General features: G+C 43.9%; 1 long non-coding RNA gene across 5 annotated transcripts in view; it reads right to left on the bottom strand.

Moving 5' to 3' along the window:
* Window positions 1–629: 629 nt before the first annotated feature.
* The window catches only part of LOC142069532 (uncharacterized), a 33,078-nt gene continuing 14,613 nt past the window's right edge, over window positions 630–19,094 (bottom strand). For 2 of the 5 annotated variants that reach the window (XR_012665403.1, XR_012665400.1), the window contains 2 exons: window positions 1,548–1,633; window positions 630–1,042 (listed from right to left, as the gene is read on the bottom strand). This is a non-coding gene — a long non-coding RNA (uncharacterized LOC142069532). Of the gene's footprint in view, window positions 1,043–1,547; window positions 1,634–4,662; window positions 4,805–6,562; window positions 6,873–19,094 lie in introns of all 5 variants that reach the window. The other 3 variants (XR_012665402.1, XR_012665405.1, XR_012665404.1) reach the window with 3 other exon arrangements.

Here is a 19,094-nt window from a genome sequence, read left to right as displayed (position 1 = left end):
GCAAAGCCTGATAAACCTGTGGTAGGAGGTGCAAATGTAGAGCCCTGCCTCGGTAATGGGTTGGAGGCATGGGAGGGGCGGGGGGGGGCAGCGGGAGCTGTTTGTGGGAGGGCAGAAAAATTCTTTGATAACCATATGGCAATGCAAGAGAATGTCACACTGGGAGCTCTGGGGTTAGCCAGAGTGATGGCCTCTTATTGAGCCCGACAGTCCTTCATTTAACGCCCGTGTCCAACTGGCATGAGAGGAAAATCATGACCATTGGAGATTTCAGGACCTTACCTTCCGAAAAGAGACGCTCCAGTGGGTATTTCTCACCTACAGATGATCCTCCTCCAAGCAAAATGGAATGATTGCTCGTGCTGTGGAGTGTTGTCCCTCTCCAGACACACAGAGCAAAGAGACGCTCCCTGCCTGATTTCAAATTAGGAATTTTTAAGGTACCTAGGTGCCTAAAGATGTGGCGAGGCCCCTGTGCCGCTTGATGTCACTTTGGTTTCAATGGCAGATGCTTAACCTGCTTAGGCACTTTTGAAAACCCCACAAAGTGCCTACCCTCATTTTTGGGTGCCTAAATATCTTTGAAAAGCAGGTCCCAAGAATGAGAAAGAATGAAAGCAAAGACTACATGAGACAGCAGACAGTGTTTATGGCTCCTCTGACAACTTTCAGTCATTTGAACACAAAATGGCTGCCCTTCTCTGCAGACAGCTGAGTCCTTGGAGGTTTAAAGGTACAAAATACAGACAGCAAAGGCATCACAGTTGCATGACTAAATATGCCACAGGGGAGATCTCAGACAGTTAGATGTTTAGTTTGCACAAGCATGTGAAAGTTTGGATGTTTCTCCAAGCCTTTTCCCAACTTCCTGGGCTTACAAATTCAGATTGGAAGCCTGATGTCCATATTCTTTCTTGTGAGACATCTGGAAGGCCCAGCTTCCCGTCAGGCGGGAGGAACTTACCCTGAGTATGGGCTTTCTTGTGTTGTCTTAGTACCTCCTCCTTCCAGTTCCAGCCATGACAAGGAAGTACAGGGACAGCTGGGAAAAATGACAAAGGACAAACAAAATGGTAATTAGACTTGTATTGGGTGGAAAAGATTCAGGTTCACATTGGACTTGGCTGTCAGGGAAAGGATGGGGGAATCTAACTTTGGACCTTGAGCCCGGTGGCCAAATGCTAAGATTGCAGCAAGCACTCTCTGTGGAGTACTAAAATGTCCTTGCATCTTTAGGTTCTTCCCCCTAACTCTCTTCCTGCCCTTCCGTGACTCATACGGTTCTATCAACACCCTTCCCCTACCCCCTCAGCATAAATAAAGGAATATAAGATCTTCTCTCTGTTTCTTCCCACCCCACGATGTAAACATATGCCAGGACAGCCCCTTTGCTCTCCCAGTGGAGGTTGCCAGAGTGATTCCTAAGAAGAAAGCCCAGTGCTCTTTGCCTCTAGGCACAGTGGGGAGATCTATGGTCAATCCACTGAGCCAGTGGTAGCCCCCACAGCCCCATACGTATTAGAGTTTCCCCCTGCTCTCTCATTTACCAAGGTGGCTGACATGTGGCTGTGTGAAGAAAGAGTTAAAACTTCCTCTTGAGAAACAGGATCTGCAAACATTAACATTGTTCCACCTGAAAAGCACAAGAATAAATCAGAAAAGGGGCGACGTGCATGCAGAGAATGAATAGTAATAAAAGTGATGTGCAAATGTGCCACAGAAAGGTAATTACTTTTCCCTTCATGGCTTACCCATTAAAATCTCTTCTTGGGAGTTTGGGAAACGGGATTAGAATGAGGAATTTGTTTTATCTGGAGTGTAAACTTGAGCTGGGAGGTAACTGCCCTCCGTTTGTAGTCATCTGCTTTGGCTCCTCGGCCAATGAAAGCCATTAACCTTCCTGCTACACCTGTGAAATGAGCCTGCAGGAAGCTGTGGGGAAAGTGATAGATAGCACACACGTCACCCAGCACATCTGCTGTCACCAGGACCGTGTGGGTGCAATTTGCAGACCTCCCCGCACAGAAGGAAAGGATCGGGGCTGCCAGGGGCTGCCTTTGCTGATGGATTATTTTGTCACATGAATCACATTGTTGGTGGAATCAGCCACAGCTGCATGAAAACCAACCAGCTCGCTGCTGTCCTATCCCACCTGGGTCTCGCAGAGGCTGAGGGCGAGCAATATGAATGACATTGCAAAGTGATGCTCTTTCTTTTAGAGAGGAGAACTCCTTGGGTCCTTGTATCACCTCTCCCCCCCCACACCCCTCCCTTCAGAGGGCCCCATATCAGAGCCACTACAGCTATGGTTCAGAGTGTTGTTGGAAACAGGATGCTACAGGAGGCGGACTCCTGGTCTGATTCAATATGGCAAGTCGTACGTGTCAGCGTCCCTAGGATGGCAAAGCACCCAGTAGAAGAGAAGCCCTGTGTGTTAGCTCTCAGTGTTAGCATACGTCTGTGAGGTATGTTGCACTGAACTAAAGCACTAACTTACTTTTAGGATCATGTTCACACATTCAGTCCCATCAAGTATCTCTGTAGAATTTGTAAGAAGAAAAGAAAACTATCTAAAGCAAATGAGTTTTTAAACTGCTGATGAATCTAACTGAAGTGACTTCAAAATTATTTTTCACTGTGAGAGGAAGGAGATCTTTGTGAAATGACTAGGACAAGAAAATTTCAACTTAAAACTTTTGGAATGATAGCAAAACAGTATATCTATTATGTCCTTACATCTGTACAGAAACAAATAGACGTATAGTATTACTGAAGAGAATCAACACAGTGAGATGCTTTGTCATCAAAAGCAACCTCTTGCTGACAAGCTAAATGAATGTTATTCAGATGACAAAATCAATTCTGCTCTCTATTTAAAAGCCTTTAAACCCAAGAAAGGTGATCTGTCTTCTTTATCGTAGCTGCGGGTTGAAAGGAATGGTGCCATATTAAAAAAAATCTGCGGTGGAAATCTAAGGGCCATTTTCATAACATCAACATAACTTTTTGTGTATGTAGGAAAAGAGTGAGGAGAGGAGCATGGCCTTGACTGACCTCTGAAGTTATATTAATCTTCTGGAAAGTAAAAGGTTTTGATTAACCCTTACAGCGAACTTAAAACAATTGGTTAAGTAGCATCTTCATCCCTGGCAACAAAAGTCCTCTAGTCATGCACAGCAGGAGCAGAAATGGTGCAGGATTCCCTCCACCAGTCTGCTCCCATCTTAGCTGGGAGCAGCCACCTGTAGGAATGAATATTGCAGCTCAGTCTCTGTGGCCCATCTAGTCTTCAGCATCTTTGCTGAGGTAGCCAAAGGAGGAGGGAGGGATGTCTGTTAAGTGCAGTTGAAAATGACACAGGAGTTCACGGAGTTGGAATTTTCTGAATCTTTTTTAAATGATGTTTAATATTTCAGCATGTTAATTTTGGCTAATATCTGCGAAGAGTTTTTAGTAGCACTGTATGTGAACACACCGACTCGTTATGACTTGTATGGAACACTTCTGTGTCCCCATTGTGGTAAAAATTGTCATTGCAACTAGAGCTGAGCAAATCATGGAAAAAAAAATCTGACTGTTCTTTAGAACTGAAAAGTGAATTAGAGACTGGACATATTTGCAACCCTTTTGTGAGCACTTTCCAAGAATATTTAAGTGCCGGAGCTTTATTAGCCAGAATGCTTGCAAAAAACAAATTTTAAGCTTGAATGCCTGAATATTTCTTGACAGCAAATGTTGCTTTGTACATTCAGCTGTAAAATACATGATTTGTGCTGTTACATAAGCCATCCCATCAGGAAACATAAAGAACAGTTTGTGACTTATGGAACCAACCAACACAGTGTGAAGTATGAATATTACAAAGCAACACACCTTTGGAATTCACTTGCTGTTGGTTAGTCACATGGACTGTTTCTCTTCATTGATTGTTTGACACATTTAACTAACCAGAGCAGCCTTTATATACAATGATGTTGGTGGGTAAGTAGAAGATGATCCAGTAAGAGAACAGAAGCATGGAATTACCAGACAGTACACATTGTAATGTTCCCTGGAGAAATTAGGAAACAGTTATGAACCCATTTGAGAATTTCACTGTCTGTTCACAGGCTTTTCACAAACAAAGACAAAATGAACTGTTTAAATGTTTCCCCCTAATGATCTGTTCAGGTCTAACTGAAACCATCCAAGAACTGTGTCGTAGGCACAATAACATCCTATGTTCTATACCAGCATCTCGTAGCTCAAGGAATATTTTTTTCCTTGCTGAACTTTCAAGTTCCAGGGTGTAGGAATACAAGATACAACGTTAGTTTGGTGTGAGCAGCAGGAAAGTCAGAATCTGTTCTCTCTAAAAGAGAACTGGAAAAATTCATGGAGGTTAAGTCCATTAAAGGCTATTAGCCAGGATGGGTAAGGAATGGTGTTCTTAGCCTCTGTTTGTCAGAGGGTTGAGATGGATGGCAGGAGAGAGATCACTTGATCATTACCTGTTAGGTTCACTCCCTCTGGCAGCTGGCATTGGCCACTGTCGGCAGACAGGACACTGGGCTGGATGGACCTTTGGTCTGACCCAGTATGGCCGTTCTTACATTCTCAAATCTCCCACTGATATCAATGGGAAGTATGCAAGGCCGTGCACAGGCTTCTTATTCTGCATACCTGATCATTTGCTTTGGAGGGCCAGACCTTGCAGTCAAAGTGCCTCAGTCGGCATATCGGTATTTCTGGGTTCCGTACATCTACCAAGTTTATAGCAATTCATCCTTGAGTTTTCTGCTTCAGCATGTTGCCAGGAGAGACACTGACAGATAAGAGAGAACAATTGCACATAACCTCAATTACCCAAGGATAACAAGGCCCAGTAAACCTTTAAGATATTGGTAATATTTGTATCTATTCAGCTTTTTCAGGGCTAAAGGCAACAATTTGTATCCATTAAGAGTAGACAGTTGGATGTAAAGTTGAGTCCTGGCATGCACCTCAGCACTAGTTGCTTCTTGATGAGTGCCATATATCAAGCCATACATACTCAAGGATTTTGCCTGCTGCTCATATGAACATTTAGTCTCAGAAATGTCATTACACTCTAACGAGCTGCTTTGAAGCACCAGCTCTTCAACCTGCCCAGCTGCTTCTAGGGCCTTTATTGTTTCACTGGAAAACCATAAACACACCGAAATTCCTGAATTGAACTGAAACTCTGGCCTGCAGATGATGCAGCCTGGTATTCTGCGGCTGACTGATTAAATGGGGAAGGTCACTTTAACAATATAACATCTTGAGGTGACAGGCTGATCATTGAGTCATATCCTTAAATCTCTTCAGTTAATTTCTTTGCAGCACTCTTCAAGATTTGAAAATCAAAACCAAACTCAAACCCTGATGGATTTATCCCCTGGAGTGTTCAGCGTTTTCTGGGTTTCCCTCCCACTGTGCTAAGATGTCACACACCATGGCCACGACTTGAATAAAGCATCCCTTTTTAGGACAGTAATTAAGTGCTGTCCTGAATTAGGAATGGATTTAAGCACATACTTAAGTGCTTTCCTGGATTGGGGCCCATTCAAGTATTGTAGCAATTAAGCACATGCACCAACGTTCCTGAGCAGGATGTATTGTTGCTCTGTGTCTGAGTGCAGTAGATGACTTTCCCTGGAGTATGAGGTTAAAGTGACACTGTCAAGGCCCCAGATTGAGGTTTGTAAAAAATAAAGCCAAGGGTTTAACGAAAGTTAATTTGAAACGTAATATTTCCACAACTGCTTTTAACGTCTGTGAAAGTAGCTTGATGTAATTTAACCAATGCCGTGCAGTGCCTTTTAAGGGGTGGCAGCGGCCTAATCTGTTTCGGTGTTTTTGTCAATCTCACCAGGTGCCTATTTGCATCTCTTAGACGTCAAAATTCCTTTGGGAATCTGGCCTTCTCTCACAACACATTTTTGTTTAGTATAGTTCCAGTTTGAATAAAGAAGGCAATAGGTATTGGGTAGCCCACAAGAACCAAGAAATGAAACAGACCAGTTTGGTTTCCTCATCTCAGATGAGTGAAATGTAAGAAGTAAGGCATAATTCAGTAGATTACATTTGTCGGATTATCTCATTAATTATCAGAGATTCTACTAAGAGAATGGATAAGGTAAATCCTTTGAATTTGTTCATCTTAATTTTGTCTCTTTAATTCGTACATTCTTATAAATTTTCTTCTGGCTCTTGCTAGTTTCCCAGATGCCACTAGATTTCTGATCAGAAGTTGTAATGCTTCCTTTGAGACATTATACATACCTTGCCTTTTGGATGAATATTTGGCAGGTATATGGCATTAACATCAGTCTCGTATCTATCACATTGCAGATAGGTAAAGCCTCAGTTCATAGCTTTAACTTTATTATTATTTATTATTCTTATAGCAGCATAAGTGTTCTGTCAAAGACAGCTCTCTATCCCAAAGTGTTTTCAGACTAATAATAAAAATAATTATTAATAATTAGCTCTTCCATCTCTAGAATTCAAACATCCTTGCTAAGATAAGTAAGTATCATAGTGAATAATACCTACATACCTGGTTCTTCATCCCTAGATGTCAAAGCGCTTTGCCAAGGTGATCAATGTCATTATCCCCATTTAAAGATGGGGAAACTGAGGCACAGGGTGGTGAAATCACTTGCTCAGGATCACACGCAGGTCAGTGGCAGAGCCAGGAGTGACACCTCGATCTCCTGACTCCCAGTCCACTTGCCAATCCACTAGGCCATGCTGCCTTCCCTTACAGCTGATCCGCTGTGATGATGGTACAGTTTTGCTCTTGTGGATTACCTGAGTTTGTTCACCTCACTGGGCAAGTGTGAGGCTAACCACTTCTCATGTTTTTCCTAGGGGAGCCAGTAGGAGGCATCATATAAACTGATTTGAAATATGAGACTCTTAACATTGCCATTAGTTAGCAAATCATTGTTATTATTATTGTTGTTAGAATTAGAGAAGCATCTACAGACTTCAGCACCATACTGCTAAGGAAAGGTATACACACATAACTCAGTGGCAGTCCCTGCACGGAAGAGCACAACACAACAAGAAGACAATGACAAAGCATGATAAGCAGCAGTCAGGGCACTGTTGTCAAGTGCTGTGTAGGGACCAAGGCAGGGTTAGTTTTAAGGTGGGATTTGTAGGGAGACAATGTAGGTGGCTTTGTAGATGTTTCTGTGGAGCTCCTCCTTTGCCTAAGGATCAGCAAGGGAGAAAGTAGAAACGAGCTTTTTAGGAAATTTTGCAAATGTAAATCTATTATGCAATCTTCTTTTGAGTGAGTTAATCCCACCACAATAATTAGGGAGCAAGACAGTCTGTGCTATCGGCACATCTGTATCCCTGCTCAGAGAGAAATCACTAATGCTTTTATATTCTTTTCGACGAGAAGGACAGGGACCAGATGGCTTTGGGAATGAGGTCTCCGCATATAGTTGGGAATTTTGCCTCCTTCCCCTTTGGAATACACAGATTCTTGCCTGAAGCCTCCTCATCTTGGCATCTGATTTTACATCCTCTGAAGGTTGTCGGTCTCAGGTTTGTTCGAGGGCGCGTCACGCCCACTGCAATGCTGCATGAAACTGTGGCTAAGGCATCGGCCCTCCATGTAGCTCACCTCATCAGGCATGCTGGGAGCTCCCCAGAGGAGAGACTACCAGCCCTGTAGACTGCTGAGAACTCCCACAAGCAGCACTTAGCCCACTCATTGTCTCCCTGGGTGCCACAGATGAGTCTGACCACTTAAAGTGGAATTATTTCTGGGTGGCAAACCATAAAGTTAATTTGGCGCTAAACCCTTTAAATGGAACCAATTATTTAAGTGCTAATGACTCTTCTGGAGGTCTCTGCCAGACAGTGGCTGACTAGAGCAGTTCAGGGTCTGAAGCCAGAAAAAGCCTATTGTACAGTGGCCATGGGAGGAGACTGAAATGCTATTGTTGAAGCAGAGGCTATATTAGGTCCCTAGTATTCCAGGTGTTAGAAAACATTGCCTATTCGGAGCTTGTCCCCTGGATTCCTCACATCAGAGAGCCGCTCCTTGACTGGTGATGCTCTGAAATGGAAACAGACATTTCCAAAGCAGGGCACAACCAAATGCACAATGCGCTTGCACTTGAGGAGCCAGCAGAAGCGCCCATTCGGAGCTGCAAGCAGGCATCAAATCAGCAGCAATAACCCACCAAATAGCCATAACTCAGACATAACCAATGAGGATATTTAAGCAGATGCACTGCCCACGCTGTCAGTGTTCAGTTGCCTTTTGCTTTTGCTCTTCCTTATGGTATTCCCTAGCCTTCCCATGTGGCGGGGGCGTCTCTACGTGCGGTCCATCATTGGCACCACAACTCTCCTCATTAATTTCTTAAAACAAAATTCATAACACAATGGAACAGTAAAGAAATCAAGTGTTTGGCAAGCCCAGGCGCCTCAGCATTCAGTCACGCTCCCAACTGCAGTTTTTTATTTTTTAAATTGTTATTGTACAGTTTAGGTTTCAATACACAGGGGAGGAAGCCTGGGGGGCTGGAACAATTTGGACAGTGGGGGTGCTGAGAGCCATTTAACTGAACTGCAAACCCTGTAAATCATGGAAACCACTTCAAGCCAGGGGGTGCGGCAGTGCCCCCAGCACCTCTGGAAGAAGTAGAACGAAGAGCTACCTTTGCCTTCTCAGAAATATTTTAGAGCAAAAATATCAGTCCTCCAATGGCAGGAAATGGAGAACCAGCTGCTTACAACAGCTCAAGATTTTCAAAAGCAACTAATAGTTTTGAAGGTCTCCACTTTTGGGGTGTCCTGATTTTCAGACAGTGCTGAGCACCTGCCCTTTTAAAACCGGGCCCGCTATGCTTACCTCAGGGCACCCGGAATCACTAGTCACCTTGGCCAGGGCCCCAAGAGTTACAAATCTAAGTGTTGAAAAGTAGATCAAAGTAGTGTCTGCTGGTAAAGTCATTGGAATGCTGCAAAACCTCTAAAGCTACTGCAAATGCTAAATTAATAAAGCACAGTTATGCTTAAGCTTTACAAATGACCCTCTGAAATGTTTGCAGCTAAATACTTTCCTTCAGGTTAACATTTTTTGCTAGCAGAGTCTTATATTATTTAATTAATGGAAAAATTATTATGTTCCCATAAATTAAATTTTAAAAGATAGCTTTAAGTGTCCTTGTTCCGGTGTTTGTTTTGTTTTGTTTTGTTTTGCTAAGGCTAGTTCTGTTTCACGTTCCTGGATCGTTTTAAACCCCGACCTAGCCATGTTAAAACATTCATTGTATTTTTTCTTTCTCTTTTTCTCTCTGTTTCACAAAACAGTAAACACTCTTTAAACTGAAATAAATCAATGAAGAGCAGAGGTAGCAGATTTATTGAATTAACTGAAAGCATGTGGGAAGCACACTGGGCTGGGAGTCAGGAGACCTGGGTTCTTTTCACAGCTCTGTCACTGACTTACTGTGTGACCTTGAGCAAGTTACTTCAGGGGAGTCTTTTGAAGATACAAAGGGCAGTGTGATGCCTACTTACAATCGTAGGGCCGGAAGAGTCCTCCTGGGTCATCGAGCCCAGGGCCCTGCTATTGCAGGCACTCATGTAATCCTGTTCTGAAACGTATCTAGATCTATCTTAAAACCAGTGAGGTTTGTTGCCCCCAACCACTCCTGCTGGAAGTCTGTTCTCAAACCTCACTCCCCAAAGTCAATGGCAGCTGGGCGTCCAATTCCCCTTTGCGCCTTTGAAAATATGCCCTTCTCCTGCCCAGGTTTCCCCATCCATAGAACAGGAATAAGGATACCCGGTCTCCTTTGTAAAGTGCTTTGAGATCCCTGGATGAAAGGTTCTGTGCAAGAATGAAAACTATTTTATTATTGTTGTTTTTGTTGTTTATTTTGCCCATCTCTCCCCAGTACCCAGACTAGTAGTTAAATTCTTACAAGGTCTCTGTAGGTTTCCTAAATTCACAGAGAAGCCCTTGAGAAAGCTCCTATGTTTTACAGATTTGTCATTCCTTTGCTTGCTCTAACAGTGTTGTTCCTTCATTTTGCTCAGCTTTTGCACTCATTTTGCTAATAAGCAGCAAAATGGTCTTTGCAGACTCCCAGCCCTGTAACTGAGGGTCGTTCTGTGCAAACGCTGGACCTGACTGTCTCACTGAGTAGCTTTCACACATTCTGAATGACTCCCCTGGCCCAGGGGAGTTCCGATTGACCCAGAAAGGTGACCAGTCAGACAATGGAATGGAATCAGCAGGAACCAGACAATTAATCCCAGAAAGAGGAGGGGGTGAAGCAAAGTAGCCCCCTTTGGCTGCTCAGGCCTACAGGTGCAGTGCTTTTGAGAGGAAGAACCTACTCCAAATATTCCTGAACTAAGTTGGCAGGAACGTTGTAGTTTTCATTGGTTTCTTGTTTCCTGAAAGCTCATAGCAGAGTCCTTCATGCCATAATTCATCAAAGGCATTCATTGCATCAAAGACAGTAGCCAGACTCCTTTGAACCCTCCGATACAACTACAGGCAGCCTGGTAGTGGTGCCAATTTTTAGCTGCTTTGCAAGGCACTCAGGTGTTTTCAATTAATCAACAGCTCACAGAAAAACCCATCTGCCAATATCCACAAGGGTCTCGCTCTGCACTTACTGACTGTGCCCCTCTGCACATTTACCCAGCACAAGGACCCGTAGAGCCTCAGACACTTGTCATGGGACGTGACACAGGAGAACTAAACCAAAGATTTCTGCTGTCAGCCAGTGCCATAGAGATTATAGCTCTGGCTGTTGTGGGAGATAGCACCAGTGCTCAGCTCCAGCACAGGGCGGGAGGGCTCTCCATATACGACCCAAGAGCACGTGGTTATGCTGCCATGGGTCGTTCCTGCTCAGGCAGGCACAGGGGCCCTTGCTAGCCCCCGCTTTCTATTCATGGGTCAATTGTGTTGTTTCAAATCAATAAGCCCTTTCCTCTGACAGGAACCTATTGGCTTCCTCAACACGTGTTCTTGTGTCATTGCTGTTCTGTATCAGACTGCTTGTTCCTGCCCTTGTGGAACAAGCCACTTTCCTTGCTGATGATGAATGAATGGCAGATGGGTCAGAGGTTCGGGTCAGAAAAGTGCCCAGAAGCCCAGCTCTTTATCCAGCGCAACCATCCAGCTGTCCTGATTCCTGCAAGCTCGGGCTGCAAAGCTCATGAAAACGTGCTTCCTGAGAGCATGGAGCAAACTCAGCCCTGCTCCGCATCAGCCGCTCGAGGGATAGTCCCAGGCATAGGGCCCCTAGCAACAGCAAGTGCGCCCTCCGCTTGTGCCCGCGGCAGAGTGTGCCCCCAGCTTCCATTGTACCAGTGAGCCCTGGGGATAGCACAGCCCTGAGAAGTGAGAGGTGCGGGCAGAGGAGGGGAGGAGCCAGGGTAGCCAGTGGATGTATTTGATTTAGCGACCTTAGCAGACTTTGGCAGCAAGTCTCCTATGGAGCCTGTTTGGGATTAAACCTGCTCTCCTCTGGGTGAAAACCTCCACAACCCCAGGATGGCCTCCTGGGGTGAGTCTGCATGGCTCTGTGCCAGCCAGGTTGAATCTGGCTCTGTGTCTGTGGTTCTCCTTCAGTTTCTGGTCAGAAACTCTGAGATCCACACGTGGCCAGACACATGCTCAGTAATAATAATGGGATAACATCTGCCTTGAGCTCTGAGGACCAAATTCTGGAGTCCTGTCAAAGCCTGGGTAAAAGCACCATGTGCAGGCTATGCCTGCCGAAGTGAGGGGGGGCAGAACCCACCCTCCCCAAAGAGAAGAGCACCAGCACAGCTACGTCTATAACCTTCACACTTCACGGCGACAGGGGCCCCTCTCATCCCCCCCGATGCAAAGTTTAGCCTGTGGATCTGCAGAGTTGCAGCTGTAATGAACATGAACCTGTCCTTCCCCTGCCCCCATAACGCTCCTCTGCACTGCCAGGGAGGGGCAGCCAGTGGCCCTGTTCTGCAGCAAGCAGTGGGGCAGAGGAATTTTCACAGCCTGACCTCTAACCCCATCCTCTGCACGGCAGTTGCATTGTGTGTAAGGCTCTCTGAACCCCTGGACTAGCAGGATCTGGCCCTAACAGCTGGCCTGAGCTGATCAGCAATCGTCTGTGTCAGTAACCCCAGTTCAGTGTTCCAGATATCAAATGTTAAAAGGAGTTTGATGCAGATGCCAAATATCCAATAAAGAAGGAAATTCTGCTTCTCACTCACTCCCCCCCCAGCCCGAATCCAAAGCAAGAGCATCAATAATCCTCTAGTCCAGAACTCCATGTCCCCTGCGTGTTCCCAAACACACATTAGGTTTGTTTTTTAGCAAAGGTATGGGAGAACAAACGGGTTTAATCAAAACCATCCCCACCTCCCACTGTTAATAATAATAATGTCATTGCAATATTAAGCCCGTTAATTCTCACCCTCACTTTACTTGTTTTTGTTTTTGCACTCTCACGCTGTATTTTCCAATTTAATTAGTTTCAGTATTTTTGATGGCAACAGGTCTTGGTTTATCTTTGCAGCTAATACTCCTAATTGTTTATCCTTCCTTCAGTGCTATCTCATTAACTTTATAGGCTACCATTTCCACTGCATCTGCAGAATTAATTTCTTCTGTGTGGTGAAGTTCAGCCTTAAAGTACGTTTCTGAAACCTTTCCCCTCTGTCCTGTCTCATCCTCATGTGCCTGAAGGAAGTAAATAGGATCTTGAAATGACCATTCCCCTGATGAAAAACCTTGGCAATTCATCATTTTCATAGCAATCTGTGCCCTTTCCAGGGTCAGAGGTAGAATAAATGCAGAGCTGGCTGCAGATGTGAGGGCTGCTCATTAGCTCTGTGTAGATTTATTTATTTTACTCTTTCTGTTAACTGACATAACACGTCAGTCATGGACAGCACACACCCTGCTGTGGCAGGATGCCTCAAACCTGCCTGGGAGGGGCCAATTATGGAGAAGTCCAGTGCACTAGCCCATTCAGTCCTTGGCATGTTTGATCCGGTTGCCAGTGGCAACCAGGAGCCCTGCAACCCTGCAATCTCATGCTACGATAGTCTTGGAAGCTAAGCAGGTTTGGACCTGACCTGCGATTAGATGGACGACCTGGGTAGTGGTATTGGTCATTTCCTCGGAGTCAGTCCTAACCCAAAGCCCCTGCACTGTGCTAGTGGCTCTAAGCTGCTGGCGGGGCCTTTCTGGGATGAGACATAAAGTTCCGGTCCTGACCACTTGCTGCTATTAAGGAACTGAACCTATTGCTCTTTTCACAAATGTCCTGGCAAGATTCTGCTCCAGGCAAATCGCATTCAGCCCACTTGAAATCTCCCTGGGTAAGGCACCAGGCCGGAAGTATTCATTTCCCTATGGAATGTGGAGCTCAGAAACATTCCATAGGAACTAACCCCCACAGCCCTGGACCGTGCTCCGAAGTCTCTGCTGAAGTTAGACACGCAGAGTGCGGGCTCTTGCCAACAGGCCTCTCCCTTGGACCAGAAAAACTGGTGGCTGACCACCGGCCCATGCTACCGAGCACTCACCATTAAAATGCATCTGTTCAGTACTATACGCATGGGAGCTTAATTAAGTATGTGGTTGTATGTAACCATGAGGCAACTAGCTAGTGTTATGTATGCACAGAAAGGGGGAGCCTGGTGGGGTCTTTGTTTGAAACTTTAAACACCTCCAGATTATTTTGGGGCATTGTGACATTATTCAGAGCTCCAGCTTGCCTAGTCATTATTTTCTTGCCAATTTAGAAAAAGATGGCTCTACCTGAATGGCAAAGAAACTAGGAAGTGAAGCCTTAAGCCTTGCCTGGGGCTTGACAGCTGCACCTGAGTTTAGAGGAATCCAAATTTATGTCTCAGGTTGTTAAGCACTTCCCTTACTTTTGAATCCCATTCTCTTGACTCCAAACTAGAAAGAAAAGGGTACAAGATGAATTAGCAATAGCTCCCTCTGCTTTAATAGAGTGATAGCACTTTCCATTTTCGCAGGAGGATTTTCACCATTTAATTTCAGATGACAGATGAAAATGGAAAAGAAGCAGCTTGCTGACAGGAACGGAAAAAGGTGTCCAGATATTGCCAGCTGTGGAAGCCTCTATTATATAACAGCAGTGAAAATATACGGCAATGTGGCTAAGTAGCGCGACATGCATTCTCATCATGGGCACATAATTCTTCCATTGTTTGCAAATGACACACAGGCGGTGAGTGATGGGATGCAGCCCAGCCTCCAATGGCAAATGAGGTTTCTTACAAATGAACTGGAGAGATTCACAGGCAGGTGGCTATACAATGATCAGTGTTTAACAAGGAAATTGAAAGGTCCTGTCAGGCATTTTTTACACTAATGATAGGTCATATCCATAAAAGGAGCTTGGTTCTTCAAGGTATACTTTTGATATATCTAATCAAGGAGGCCATTTAGAGGAGAAAACACATGAGATCCTTCATGAATACAAATATTCTATCAACTTCTTTCTGGTCGGCATTCATTATTTAAAATATAATAATAATAGTAACAATTTCATCGGGTAGGTGTTGCTCTCTGATGGTCAAATTTATTCCAGTGCAGGAGCCGGCCTCATACCATGCAGCCCTCAGGTCACAGACAGAATTCTAGGCCCCAGTTCACTGCCTCTGCCCCAAGGATTGTTGCAAGGGCTGTGGAAGGAAAAGAATTCTCCTCCCTAGCTACAGTTGAGGATCAAAGTCAGTGACCCCTTGTGTGGGTCTCCAAACCCTGTCCTGTTTCCTCACCTCCCTACACCCACACCAGCTCCACTGGGTCAAGCCTCATGTGCTGTGGAACCTGGGGCCAGATTTGGCCATATGAACTAGAACTGGTCAGTTGTTCTATAGGAAAATAGCAACTGCCACAACTGGTGAGACCAGAAGTTCATGTAGTCCTATATCCTACCTCTGACAGGCCAGTGACACTTATTCTTGAGGCAGGTGCAAGAAACCCCTGAATGAACATTTATAGAATAAGCATCTCATAAAGGAAGTGTGATCCTAATGCCTTCAGATAGTGGTTGGCTGGAGCACTCCAGAAGATACCTCTTTTTCTTTCTTTCTTTCTTTCTTTCTTTCTTTCTTTCTTTCTTTCTTTCTTTCTTTTTCTTTTTCTTTTTCTTACCTTTTGTAACCAGTGATGTTCTCATTATTTAATTATTGACTGCAAACACCTTTTTTGTATCTTGTCTTAAACTGATCTTGATGTCTGCATATTCATCTTTGAAAGCATTTGATGTAAAATTTGGCCCACACAGTTTTCAGGCTGTGTGTGGTTTGTTATCCATTCTCTAAGGCTATTCACCATATGTAATTCATGGCATGCAGTTGGTGACCTAATTCACATGATCCTGTGAATTCTGCACAACTCTTTGCATTCTATTTTAGAGCAATTATTTTTAGTTACTGTTAGTGTCGCTAATTAACATCAACTTCTCCCTCCAGTAAAAGGACCGATTAGCACCCGTTGACGTAAATGAGTGCAGAATCAGATCCCCAAAAGAAAAGACTGGGGGAAAATGGGGCACTAAATTGCTCCAGGGAGAGATACAGTCTTTCACCTCCAGGTTACTTGATTCAGATGCAACTCAGTGGGGGCGAGGAGGTTAAGTTGTAGGGCAAAGGATTCTACAACACCCAAGGAGCTCCTTTGAGGGAGTGCTGGAGTGGGTAAAAATATCTGTTTTGTAGAAATGAGAGAAATAGAAATTAGACAAGAATAAAATAGATTCTTTACTCCTTTAGTTTCTTTTTATGCAAAACAGCAAATTTCAGAAAAGCTTCTAATATTCCCACTTCAAATGGGCATCACGTTAGGACTGAAAAGCACCTTCACAATACACTTTTGATGGCACTCTTGAATGTCCTGGCTCCTTTGGAGTCTGAAGCTGAAACAAGGCTAAGGTTTGGTACCATACATATTGTATGTGTTCAGTGGAGACAAGAATTTAAAGCTAGTTTTAACACCATCTGACATCCACTTTTCAAACCCTTTTAGTGACGCCGCTAATGAGTCTGTGTTCACAGATGAGATGTTCTAGCTGGCTGGAAACAATACCTTCCATTGATTGTTTCATCCCCTACATATGATTTGCACCAGGAAACGGCTCTGAATTTTCATTTTAAATCAAACTCATACAATAGACTCAGCACATGAAAATATGATTACAGGTTTAAAGGTTATAGCAACTTCACGTTTTTCTCCAAGTTCTCATTTCTACATTAATTTTCACTTCCAAGTTGGCTCTCTTTGGCTTTCTTTAGCTTCCGAATAAGATTCATAGCAAAAAACAGGAGGAGGTGGCATTTGAAATTAACTTTGCTCAGCCACATGCATTTTCAATGGTTGGTTTCCCCTTTCAGAGTAGAGGAAGCCAGGAAAATGGTGAATATTGATTAGAGGTTTTCTTATTTCATATCTTGCAAAAGCACACAGAGGAAGAGATCCCAGCACCCCTCCTGGCACATCCAAAGCTGTTGAGCTCAGCTCCGACTCTAGCTCCACTATGAAATAGCTGTGATCTGGAGAATCATTGTGAAGATTGATATGTAGACTAGCACATCAAGCCATTGCTCTTTGCTTCAGAATTCCAGGATTCAGTACAGCCAGCACGTTTACCATTTTTTTATTTGCTGTTCTGAATATAGGAGTTCACAAGCATTAAAGTCTAAATTAAATTATGCTTAGAAAAAGCAGACACTTCCCTTTAAGTCATAGCGTCTAATGATTATGAATTAGTTACATCATTTGCCGATTTTCTCTTGTGCACTAACCACTAAGGGACAAATTCCAGTCAAATCTGTAAAGGTGCAACTCCCACTGATGGCATCTGTAGAGCTGAGAGAAGAATATGGGCCTAAAATAGATTTGTTTTCACCCTAAGGATACCTGCTCGCAATGTAGGTTCTATACAGGTTCTGTGCTGTTCAAATAAATGACAAGCAGGCAGAGGAGTGGGAGAATGATGTAATGCATCTTTAATATTTATTTTTGCCAATTCAAATGTTCATGGCCTCCAGATGTTGAGTTCAGAAAAGAAGAGTCAGAAATTCTCCAGGACTTGTCTGAGTGAAGTGAGGTGCATAAGTGAGCTTTGCTGCAGGCCTTGGTAGGTCTGGGCCAATGTTTACTGAATTATATTCTGTTCTTAGGCAGCTGTTAAAGATTCCAAAGGACAAACAGTTTCATATTTGGGGGCAGGAGAAGGAGAAGGAGAAAGGGTGTGCTGTTGTACAAAGCCCATGCAATTCCCTGTGAAATCAAGACAAATAGAGGGGTCTGATCACCACACAGAATCTCTCTTTATTTTAGCTCAAGGAGCAAGTATCACCCTCCTAGCAACTGTTGAATTAACTGACCAATTAACTAAGCAATTAGGCCAATCACAAACGAGATAGTAACTTCTCCTACCCAATGCACACACTTCAGTGTGCATTTCATTACAGTGAAAAGTGCACAGAGGCCCAGTATTGTTACAAATGTGGAGAAAGTGCCCATCACCGTAGCATCTGGGGACACTCCAATAAAACCAAAATCCATTTACCAAGTATAAGGAGAAAATATATCATGTTCCATCACAGCACTGCAATGCTAAAAGACTGACATACTTACGGTTAATGCACCGGGCTGGCACTCGGGAAATCAGGCTTCAATTCCCAGCTCTGCCACACACTCTTTATCTGACCTTGGGAAAAGCCTTTAATCTCTCTGGGACTCTGTTTCCCAGTCTCTAGAATGCAGGTAATAACCCTGCTCTATCTGACTCACAATGTTCACTAATGCAGGTGAGGTGTTCAGCTACTAAGGTGATGGACCCTTAGAATTATCTCACTAAAGAGACCAGGCCTGTCAGCAGAGTACTGAGCATTCCAGATCTGGCCTTTACCAAGAAGCCTGGACAAAGTGCTCTGACGACATTTCCTGAACCTGCCCAGGCTCACGCTCAGATACGTTTCTCACTGAAGTGAATACTGGAGGTGGGGACCTCCTGCCGAGAGTGCCCTGCTCCCTCAAGCTTCATTTTGGGGGATAGTTATCTTGAGCATTGCAGACAAATGCAGTTGGCCTGGCAGGTCAGAGAGGCAGAGACACAGTCTTAGAAGAAATCCCCTGTCATAAGCCATCACTTTACAGCATCCCCATAGTTTTCCGTACAATTTTGTTTGACCTTTAGTTTGAGATACACTTCTATTAGGCAACCAATTTTTGTCAGCCCTTTGGAGAAACTTCCTTAAGACACATTTGAGTCTCTAGCATTTAGCTTGAGAGAGGCCTCAAGTTAGCCAGTCAAACTGAGAAATATCAGGTTATTTAAAAGCAAAGGCAAAGATGTACCATGTATAACAGGGGAACTCCATGCGGGATACTGACTCATGGTCTGCAATTATCCCAGAGCCCTTCTCCTAGATATGTGTTAGATGCCCAGTTTTAAAGTAAAGTTTATAATATCAAAACAACTAGCTTCAGTCTCCTTCCTGTGATTTATATCTATGACCTTTCCACCTACCTTTTTATTGCACTTTCTGTGCTCATGTGCTTACTTGGAGTGATTCATGCTGCGGAAGATTGATGGACAGTGTGATAGCCCACTGATTCTAAACAGAGACACAAATGCTTGTACTGGTTTCACCACCACCTCACAATTTACAATGGGTTTTCTAAGCACCGTCAGCCTGAAGAACAGTCATGTGTGTCAGGTTTCAGAGTAGCAGCCGTGTTAGTCTGTATTCGCAAAAAGAAAAGGAGTACTTGTGGCACCTTAGAGACTAACCAATTTATTTGAGCATGAGCTTTCGTGAGCTACAGCTTATGCTCAGATAAATTGGTTAGTCTCTAAGGTGCCACAGGTCCTCCTTTTCTTTTTAGTAATGTGTGTGTGCTTGTTTGTTAGAAGAAAGGTATTGAGGATGCTGTGAAGATACTTTACATTGCATTAGATACAGTCTAGAGTCATATTTTTTCCATTTGGACTACTACATGGATAGGTCAAAATATGGAGTATTGTACGTGCCATATTTTATAAAATAGCTAATGA

The sequence above is a fragment of the Caretta caretta genome, chromosome 18, assembly GCF_965140235.1.
Source record: "Caretta caretta isolate rCarCar2 chromosome 18, rCarCar1.hap1, whole genome shotgun sequence".
Taxonomy (NCBI): domain Eukaryota; kingdom Metazoa; phylum Chordata; order Testudines; family Cheloniidae; genus Caretta; species Caretta caretta.
This window is presented reverse-complemented; position numbering and strand designations above follow the sequence as displayed.